The 4,338-nt window shown below is 44.3% G+C and overlaps 1 non-coding gene across 1 annotated transcript; it reads right to left on the bottom strand.

The window, feature by feature from the left end:
* Nucleotides 1–2,107: 2,107 nt before the first annotated feature.
* Trnaw-cca lies at nucleotides 2,108–2,182 on the bottom strand. Its single transcript has one exon. It is a non-coding gene; the product is annotated as a tRNA-Trp (tRNA).
* Between the last annotated feature and the right edge of the window lie 2,156 nt (nucleotides 2,183–4,338).

The raw sequence follows: 4,338 nt of genomic DNA, 5'->3' as shown, positions 1-4,338 counted from the left end.
TGAGCTCAGGCGCGCCGTGGTCCCGTGGTTAGAGTGAGCAGCTGCGGAGCGAGAGGTCCTCGGTTCAAGTCTTCCCTCGAGTGAAAACTTTGCCTTCTTTATTTTCGCAAAGTTATGATCTGTCCGTTCGTTCATTGACGTCTCTGTTCACTGTAATAAGTTTAGTGTCTGTGTTTTGCGACCGCACCGCAAAACCGTGCGATTAGTAGACGAAAGGACGTGCCTCTACAACGGGAACCGAAAACATTTGATCGCAAGGTCATAGGTCAACCGATTCCTCCACAAGAAAACACGTCTGATATATTCTATACGACACTGGTGACTGCATGTGCGTCACAAGACAGGAATATGTTGTCGACCCACCTAACTTGTACACTTGGCGATTGGGTAAAAGATTCTTGTACCTTGCCCGATTTAGGTTTCAGTCGCACACTTTTCCCTTTCAACGTTTTCAAATTTTTCCGTGTGTAGACCGTCAAATCCTACGTATATCCAAGCAAATTTGAACATGTCCTGGAATTTTGGAGTGCCTGAACTTTGATAATTGGCTGAAAATAAAAAAATTAAACTTTTCACTCGAGGGAAGATCTGAACCAAGGACCTCTCGTTCTGCAGCTGCTCACGCAACCACGGGACCACGGCGCTCATGAGTTCAGACTATCCTCGATGTTGCATATGTTGCGCATGGACTACTCAGTTTGTATATTTTGCTTACTTTTTCATAGTTCCACACAACTTCTTCCTGTTTTCTCGATTGATCTGTGTTCAGTTTTTCAAGGCCTATCCACTGTGCCAACTTATAACTAAATCTGAGGGGGGTTGCGATGGTGAGGTTCCCTTGTTAGGAAATTCACGTTTATCGAAATCAAGTTGCCTTGACAGTTTCGTAAAGCAATTAGATTAATGTCGATAAAAGAGGTCGGTGGTTTCATTGTTTATTTCCGACAAATGATCTTAACAGCATCTGATCTCCGACATCGCAACCACCACCACCACCACCACCAATAACAGCAGAAAATACTCATAACTCTCCGCGACAACTTGGACACTAAACAGTCTACCGTCATCTTCGAAATTATTAGCTTCCATTCGAGCGCTACCACCAGCGACGTCTTTTGCCAAAGTAATCTTCACTGCTACGCCACTCGCTCGATTAACTTTCGGCTAGTACAACCATGCCAATAAACCACGATTCTGTGAAGACTCGATCATGAATGTATGAAACTGCTTCAAACATCTGATTACCTTTACAAATGAGTTAACCTGTTAAATATTTGATTTCGAGCAAACAAGGGAGAAAAAGTTTAGGAACGCTTTGAGAGTATGCTGAAAATTTGTGGGAAGCCGCCAGATGCTCTTTCTCAAATATTGGAAGAAAAAAGTCTCGATAATTTGCGCGCAGTCTCAAGCGAAATCTGGTTCTTTCCGTATCTCAGTGGTTATTACGTCATATCTCTTGAGCTATGTGTCGTAAAGGGATGTAATTATAGAGGTACGTTCAGTGATAGATGTGGATACTGTAGGCAAAATCTGTTGTGAATAGAGGTATTAGTAAAGTAGTAAATTAAAAAGTCTTGCCTGAAGCTGAAGTTTTACTTCTTGAACAGCGGAAATGTAGTAAACGACAAACTTTTATCCTTTAATTATTTTGTGGAAGGGTGTCAGTGAGAAAAAGTTTAGAAAAAGATTAAGTTGTGCGTGAAGTCTGTTGGAGTCGCTAAGTGCTTTAATTCTCAGAAACTGGAAGAAAATTGTCTGGGTCATTGCGCGCCCTGAGTTACGCCGCAAGATATACGTATACAGTTTCCAACGTTAGTTATTTGTCTTTTTGTGTTCAAAACTTCAACGTAAAATTATACCGCATAATGAAGTGTTTTAAATGTTTCAAATCGGCCATTAATCACACGAAATACTGAAAATCAAATTTTTGTTGCCCTTCAAAGCCGTTATGTAGGCAACGCGTAATTCGGACTCCGTGCTGGTCTAGAAATTTTGTGATATACGGGGTGTATATAAAGTCTGGGAACACTTTCAATTATTAGAATGAGATTTTCACTCTGCAGCGGAGTGTGCGCTGATACGAAACTTCCTGGCAGATTAAAACTGTGTGCCGGACCGAGACTCGAACTCGGGACCTTTGCCTTTGGCGGGCAAGTGCTCTACCAACTGAGCTACCCAAGCACGACTCACGCCCCGTAGGAGACGAGGTACTGGCAGAAGTAAAGCTGTGGGACGGGGCGTGAGTCGTGCTTGGGTAGCTCAGTTGGTAGAGCACTTGCCCGCGAAAGGCAAAGGTCCCGAGTTCGAGTCTCGCTCCGGCACATAGTTTTAATGTGCCAGGAAGTTTCACTTTCAATTATTGATTGCACAAGAACTACACATTGTACAGATGTCATATATATTGAATTTTGAAGAGAAACTCTGAAAGTTTTTTTTCCCTATGTTTCTTAGATGTTCTCCCATCATGATGTGAGCGCTATTATGACTGAAGCCCAACACGAGCCGGATGTTTACTACCGTCCGCCGTCGGTCATTTCTAACGGTAGCTTTCACCGGAGCAATGATAGAAAGCGTAATGACACAATAAGCCTGTTCTCGGAGATCGTCATCATTGAATAACGCCCTGCCTTCTCGATATCGTATATTCCACGCAAACACAGGCGTATGTGATATACTGAGTTCGCAACACACAGCGGGCATTCGGGATGAATTTCACTTCCCGACTCTCCTTCTGCAGTCAAAAACTGCACACCTCACTGTTACTCTTTTCCGGGCTCCGTAGTGAAGTCGGACGGACACACGACTCGCTAATCTTGACATCTAGCACGTCTACCGGATAAATGGCATAGCGGTGAACATTCGCGCTGTTCCTTCATGATTCCCAATAGTGTAGATGTCACTTCCCCCTCCCCCCCCCCCCCCCCACACACACACACACACACCTACCTGCGTTAACAACGTCCGCGCCATGTACATAAAGTCCGGGAACACTTCCAATTATTTATTGCACAAGAACCAAACATTGTACAGATATCATACATACGGAATTTTGAAGAGGAACCCAAGTTCGTTTTCACGTGTCCGCCACAGCGTAGTTCGGTAATTTGCCGATAGTCTGCGCTAGTCGCAAACCTGGCGAGTTCAGGTGCGAAGAGAGCTTTCTGTGTGTTGGAGGTCGACAAAAACAAGAGTGGTACCGCTGTTCAGTGGATGTTTTGAACCAAATACGGTAAGAAGCCACCAGCAAGGAAGGCCATTTACCACTGCCACAACAGTTCCGTTACGATGGATTGCTTGTGCCCGGCAAAGAGAAGCGGACGTCGCAGTGTGAGTGAAGTGAATGTGGAGCGCGTACGAGATGCATCCATAAGGAGTCCAAAGAAATCGTTGCGTCGTGCATCCCGTGAACTCGAAATGGCTCCAGTGCAAGTGCGGACGGTGCTCCACCCCATTTACATCGTGAGGTTCTTGGCTACCTGAACAGAGCTGCCACATCGAGGGATCGGCCGTGCTACAGAAGGGCACAGCTGTTTCATGAAATGGCCTCCCCGACCACCAGATCTCACTCCTTGTGTCTTTTTTCTGTGGTGACACATTAAACATCCTGTGTACGTACCGCCTCTACCACGTGATGTAACAGAGCTCCGAGAGAGAATACGGGAAGCGACTGCGACAGTCGGCGATGCCATGATTGGAAAGAAAAAAACAACTTTCAGAGCTTCTCTTCAAAATGCAATACGTATGACATATGTGCAATTTTTAGTTCTTGTGCAATAAATAATTGAAAGTGTGTCCGGACTTTATGTACAGGGTAAATCATGTAATACTTGCTCTGCAGATATTTTCGACATGGAAGGCACGATCGATATGCGGTTTTCACGGAATTAAATTGTAGGTAAGAGCTCGTATTTGCAGCCATAGACAGATTTTGAAACTTTGAAAAAAGTGCAGTTTTTTACAACAATTGTGAGTTTATAAATGGGACAATGCCTGTTGACAGTAAAAATCTGAAACTAGCGTAAATGAGAATGTCAGCGGTGTTTGTTGCCGGGAGCTAGTGCAAGTAGTTCACGCGTTATCGTATTGTGAACGTTGTAAACACCGAACTGTTTGTTCCGTCCTATTGCTTAAATGCTAGGCGACGATGTTATATGTTTACTTTGTATTGTGTATATACTGCCATTGCACTGCGATGGTCTGTCACTTAGTGTGTGACAGTGGGCGAAGTAGGAGGTGCCTGGAAGATGGTATTTCGCAGTGCGAAAATAGCTGACGTGCTCATGGATTATGGTGAATGTAGGAAGTCTGCTATTCGTTCGTATACCGTGTACGCTGAAA

Source organism: Schistocerca piceifrons, chromosome 8, assembly GCF_021461385.2.
Source record: "Schistocerca piceifrons isolate TAMUIC-IGC-003096 chromosome 8, iqSchPice1.1, whole genome shotgun sequence".
NCBI lineage: Eukaryota > Metazoa > Arthropoda > Insecta > Orthoptera > Acrididae > Schistocerca > Schistocerca piceifrons.
This window is presented reverse-complemented; position numbering and strand designations above follow the sequence as displayed.